The 6,407-nt window shown below is 35.8% G+C and overlaps 1 non-coding gene across 1 annotated transcript; it reads left to right on the top strand.

Moving 5' to 3' along the window:
* The first annotated feature begins 1,838 nt into the window (after nucleotides 1-1,838).
* Nucleotides 1,839-1,946, top strand: LOC112781685 (small nucleolar RNA R71). The gene has a single exon (XR_003192447.1). It is a non-coding gene; the product is annotated as a small nucleolar RNA R71 (small nucleolar RNA).
* Nucleotides 1,947-6,407: the final 4,461 nt, after the last annotated feature.

Below are 6,407 nucleotides of genomic sequence, written 5' to 3'. Positions count from 1 at the left end.
CGTGCATGAAGAAGAAGACAGTAGGAAAGCAGAGATTCAGAAGATAGAGCATCTCCAAAACCTCAACCTGTTCTCTATTACTGCAAAATAAGTATTTATTTCATGCTCTTTTACTTTTTACAATCAAATCTGAGAATTATTGATATCTTGACTAAGAGTTACAAGATAACTATAGCTTGCTTCAAGCCCACAATCTCTGTGGGATCGACCCATACTCACGTAAGGTATTACTTGGATGACCCAGTGCACTTGCTGGTTAGTTGTGCGGGGTTGCAAAAGTGTGATTGTAATTTCGTGCACCACCTCCCAACACCAAACTTAGAGTTTGACTGTGGGGGCTTTGGTTGAGTCTGCAGTGAGAGAAGCTTTTCATGCTTTCTCTCCATGGTTACAGAGGTAGAACCTTGAGTCTTGAATACAAGGTAGTCCTCATTCAACTGAAGGACCAACTCTCCTGTGTCAACATCAATCATAGCTTTTACTGTGGCCAGGAAAGGTCTGCCAAAGATGATGGATTCATCATCATCCTTCCCAGTGTCTAGGATTATGAAATCAGCAGGGATGTAAAGGCTTTCAACCTTCACTAGCACGTCCTCTACTAGTCCATAAGCCTGTTTCATGGATTTGTCTGCCATCTCTAGTGAGATTCTTGCAGCTTATCCTCAAAGATTCTCAGTTTCTCCATTACAGAGAGTGGCATGAGGTTTATCCCTGACCCCAGGTCACACAGAGCTTTTTCAAAGGTCATGGTGCCTATGATACAAGGTATGAAGAATTTTTCGGGATCCGGTTTCTTCTGAGGTAATGTCTGCCTTATTAATGTACTCAGTTCATTGGTGAACAAGAGGGGTTCATCCTCCCAAGTCTCATTACCAAATAAACTGGTATTCAACTTCATGATTGCTCCTAGATACTTAGCAACTTGCTTTTCAGTGACATATTCATCCTATGGTCTCTAGATGAGCCTCAGATTCCTTTGGTTCCACAAAGGGAAACTCCTTATTGGTCAGTGAACATCCCAGGAGGTCTTCCTCACTAGGATTCACGTCCTTCTCCTCCTCTCTGGGTTCGGCCACACCAAGTAAGGTTATGGCGTTGCACTCTCTTTTTGGATTCTCTTCTGTATTGCTTGGGAGAGTACTAGGAGGAGTTTCAGTGACTCTTTTACTCAGCTGGCCCACTTGTGCCTCCAAATTTCTAATGGAGGACCTTGTTTCATTCATAAAACTTAGAGTGGCTTTAGATAGATCAGAGACTATATTTGCTAAGCTAGATGGATTCTGCTCAGAATTCTCTATCTGTTGCTGAGAGGATGATGGAAATGGCTTGCTATTGCTAAACCTGTTTCTTCTACCATTATTAAAGCCTTGTTGAAGCTTTTGTTGATCTTTCCATGAGAAATTTGGATGATTTCTCCATGAGGGATTATAGGTGTTTCAATAGGCTTCACCCATGTAGTTCACCTTTGCTATTGCAGGGTTCTCAGGATCATAAGCTTCTCCTTCAGAAGATGCTTCTTTAGTACTATTGGATGCATTTTGCAATCCATTCAGACTCTGAGAAATCATATTGACTTGCTGAGTCAATATTTTATTCTGAGCCAATATGGCATTCAGAGTATCAATTTTAAGAACTCCCTTCCTCTGAGGCGTCCCATTACTCACAGGATTCCTTTCAGAAGTGTACATGAACTAGTTATTTGCAACCATGTCAATGAGTTCCTGAGCTTCTGTAGGCGTTTTCTTTAGGTGATTGGATCCACCTGCAGAATGGTCCAGTGACATCTTTGATAATTCAGACAAACCATCATAGAATATATCTAGGATGATCCATTCTAAAAGCATGTCAAAAGGACACTTTTTGGTCAGTTGCTGGTATCTCTCCCAAGCTTCATAGAGGGATTCACCTTCTTTCTATTTGAAGGTTTGAACATCCACTCTAAGCTTGCTAAGCTTTTGAGGAGGAAAGAACTTGCTAAGAAATCCGTGACCAGCTTATCCCAAGAGTTCAGGCTATCTTTAGGTTGAGAGTCCAACCATATTCTAGCTCTGTCTCTTACAGCAAACGGGAAAAGCATAAGCCTGTAGACCTCGGGATCAACCCCATTGGTCTTAACAGTATCACAGATCTGCAAGAATTCAGTTAAGAACTGAAAAGGATCTTCTGATGGAAGTCCATGAAACTTGCAATTCTGTTGCATCAGAGAAACTAATTGAGGCTTTAGCTCAAAATTGTTTGCTCCAATGGCAGGGATTAAGATGCTTCTTCCATGTAAGTTGGAATTTGGTGCAGTGAAGTCACCAAGCATCTTCCTTGCATTGTTGTTAGGTTCGGCCATGTCTCCTTCTTTTTCGAAAATTTCTGTCAGATTTTCTCTAGAGAGTTGTGCTTTAGCTTCCCTTAGCTTCCTCTTCAGAGTCCTTTCAGGTTCAGGATCAGCTTCAACAAGAATGTTCTTATTCTTGTTCCTGCTCATATGAAAAAGAAGAGAACAGAAAAGAAAATATGGAATCCTCTATGTCACAGTATAGAGATTCCTTATATGAGTATAAGAAGAGAAGAATGGAAGAAGGAAAAGATAAGAATTTGAACACAAAGGAGAAGAGTGGGTTCGAATTTTTGAGTGAAAGAGGGGTGTTAGTAGATAAATAAATAAATAGAAGGAGATGAGAGGGAGAAGAACTCGAAAATTAAATAAAATAAAATAAAAATATTTTTGTTTTTATTTTAAATATTAGTTATAATTCGAAAATACGAAAAGGAATAAAATTAAAATTAAAATTTAAAATAATTAGTTAAGGAAAAGAAATTTTGAAAAAGAGGTTAGTGATTTTCGAAAATTAGAGAGAGAAAATTAGTTAGGTAGTTTTGAAAAAGATAAGAATCAAACAAAAAGATAGGATTAATATAAAAAAGATTTGAAAATCAATTTTGAAAAGATAAGAGGTTAGAAAAGATTTTGAAATTGATTTTGAAAAAGATGTGATTGACATTTATTTTGAAAAAGAATCGAAAAAGAAATTTAAAAAGATTTGATTTTGAAAATTAAAGTTGATTACTTGACTAACAAGAAACAAAAAGATATGATTTTAAAATTTAAAAATTGAACCTTTCTTATTAGGCAAGTAACAAACTTAAAATTTTTGAATCAATCACATCAATTGTTAGCATTAATTTCAAAAATATGAAATAGAAATAAGAAAAAGATTTTGAAAATAAATATTGAAAATTTTGAAATTATGAAAGAAAAAATGAAAAAGATTTGATTTTTGAAAAAATTTGAAAAAGATAGAATTTTTAAATTGAAAATTTGATTTGACTCATAAGAAACAATTAAATTTAAAAACTTTTTGACTAAATCAAACCAAATTTTCAAAAATTTATGAGAGAATAAGAGAAAGATATTTTTTTTTATTTTTGAATTTTTAATGAAGAAAGAGAAAAACAACCAAAAGACTCAAAACATGAAAATTATGAATCAAAACACATGATGTATGCAAGAACACTTTGAATGTCAAGATGAACACCAAGAAATTATTTTTGAAAATTTTTAAGAAAAGAATAACATGCAAGACACCAAACTTAGAAATTTTCAAACTTTAGACACTAACAAATTGAAACTGCATATGAAAAACAAGAAAAGACACAAAACATAAAAATGCAAAGATCAAACAAATTAATTCATCAAGAACAACTTGAAGATCATGAAGAACAAATGAATTAGTTTTCAAAAATTTTAATGAAAAATTAAAAAGATGCAATTGACACCAAAGTTAAAAATTGACACTAGACTCAAGCAAGAAACATCAAATTTTGGTTTTTATGATTTTATTAAATTTTTTTTTTGGATTTTTCGAAAATTAATTAGAAAAGAAAAATAAGGATTTCAAAATTTTTAATGAGAATTCTAGGAATCATGCAATGTTAGTTTAAAGCTCCAGTCCAGGAATTAGACTTGGCTTACTAGCCAGCCAAGCTTTCAGTGAAAGCTCTGGTCCAAAACACTAGACATGGTCAATGGCCAGCTAAGCTTTAGCAGATCATTACATACAAAAGCTAAATTGCTGAGAAAGACAAAGAAGTTCTTCTCTAATGATAGTTGAAACCTCGGTCCAAAGGATTAGACATGGCTTTACAGCCAGCCAGACTTCAACAGATCATCATGAAACTCTAGAATTCATTCTTAAAAATTCTGAAGCCATAGAATAATTTATTTATTTTATAAAAATATTTTTTTTATTTTGAAAATTTTTTGAAAATAAAAAGAATAAAAACAAAAACTTAAAATTAAAATAAAATTACCTAATCTGAGCAACAAGATGAACCGTCAGTTGTCCAAACTCGAACAATCCCCAGCAATGGCGCCAAAAACTTGGTGCACGAAATCGTGATCGTTCATTCCTTGATAACGGCGCCAAAAACTTAATACGCACGTTCATAATCTTAGTTCTTTGTCACAACTTCGCACAACTAACCAGCAAGTGCACTTGGTCGTCCAAGTAATAAACCTTCGTGAGTAAGGGTCGATCCCACAGAGATTGTCGGCTTGAAGCAAGCTATGGTCACCTTGTAAATCTCAGTCAAGCGGATTCAAATTGTTATAGAGTTTTAATAATTAAAAGATAAATAAAACGTAAAATAAAGATATAGATACTTATGTAATTCATTGGTGAGAATTTCAGATAAGCATATGGAGATGCTTTGTTCCTTCTGAATCGTTGCTTTCCTACTGCCTTCATCCAATCCTTCATACTCCTTTCCATGGCAAGCTGTATGTTGGGCATCACCGTTGTCAATGGCTACATCCCTTCCTCTCAGTGAAAATGGTCCAAATGCGCTGTCACCGCACGACTAATCATCTGTCAGTTCTCGATCATGCTAGAATAGGATTCAGTAATCCTTTTGCGTCTGTCACTATGCCCAGCACTCGCGAGTTTGAAGCTCATCACAGCCATCCCTTCCCAGATCCTACTTGGAATACCACAGACAAGGTTTAGACTTTCCAGATCTCAAGAATGGCCGCCAATAATTCTAGCCTATACCACGAAGACTTTGATCGTAGATCAGGAGGCTAAGAGATATGCATTCAAGCTTGTTTTCATGTAGAACGGAAGTGTTTGTCAGGCACGCGTTCATAGGTGAGAATGGTGATGAGCGTCACATAATCATCACAGTCATCATGTTCTTGTGTGCGAATGAATATCTTAGAGAAGAAATAGGCTTGAGTTGAATAGAAAAAAAATAGTACTTTGCATTAATTCATGAGGAACAGCAGAGCTCCACACCTTAATCTATGGTGTGTAGAAACTCTACCATTGAAAATACATAAGTGAAAGTGATCCAGGCATGGCCGAATGGCCAGCCCCTTAAACGTGATCTCAGAACACAAAATTATTCAAAGACTATCCAGAGATATAAATACAATAGTAAAAAGTCCTATTTATACTAAACTAGTTACTAGGGTTTATAGAAATGAGTAAATGATGCAGAAAATCCACTTCCGGGCCCACTTGGTGTGTGCTTGGGCTGAGCATTAAAGCTTTCACGTGTAGAGGTCTTCCTTGGAGTTGAACACCAGTTTGTAACTTGTTTCTGGCGTTTAACTCTGCTTTCAACTTGTTTCTGGCGTTTAACGCCAGAATGGGGCAGAAAGCTGGCGTTAAACGCCAGTTTGCATCATCTAAACTTGGGCAAAGTATGGACTATTATATATTGCTGGAAAGCCCTGGATGTCTACTTTCCAACGCAATAGAGAGCGCGCCATTTGGGTTTCGGTAGCTCCAGAAAATCCACTTTGAGTGCAGAGAGGTCAGAATCCAACAGCATCTGCAGTCCTTTTTCAGCCTCAGAATCAGGTTTTTGCTCAGGTCCCTCAATTTCAGCCAAAAATTACCTGAAATCACAGAAAAACACACAAACTCATAATAAAGTCCAGAAATGTGATTTTTATTTAAAAACTAATAAAAATATATTAAAAACTAACTAAATCATACTAAAAACTATGTAAAAACAATGTCAAAAAGCGTATAAATTATCCGTTCATCACCTATCCTAAAGAGTTGTCTCAACATAGAACACTTAGCTACAGAAAGCAAAAAGCTCTAAAGAAGGAAAGAAAACACAAAAAAACAAAGAAGCTAACGATAAAAAATAAGAGTCTCATAGAAGGCAATAGAGTGAGAGTTCAAGAGCATATGAGAGCCTAGAAACCAGCATGAACATGAGCCTAAGTTGTCATGCATGAAACTCCATGAACCAAGGATTTGAATTCTCTGAATAAGGACTTGTATCTCTTGTATTTTCATGTTTTATCACTTGCTTGAGGACAAGCAAGATTTAAGTTTGGTGTTGTGATGCTAGGGCATCTTGGCTAGTTTCACAAGCCATTTTTAGTTTGTTTTAGAGTA

This window comes from Arachis hypogaea, chromosome 19, assembly GCF_003086295.3.
Source record: "Arachis hypogaea cultivar Tifrunner chromosome 19, arahy.Tifrunner.gnm2.J5K5, whole genome shotgun sequence".
NCBI classification, from domain to species: Eukaryota; Viridiplantae; Streptophyta; class Magnoliopsida; order Fabales; family Fabaceae; genus Arachis; species Arachis hypogaea.
Note: the sequence above shows the minus strand (reverse complement) of the source record. Positions and strands in the feature narration are given on the sequence as shown.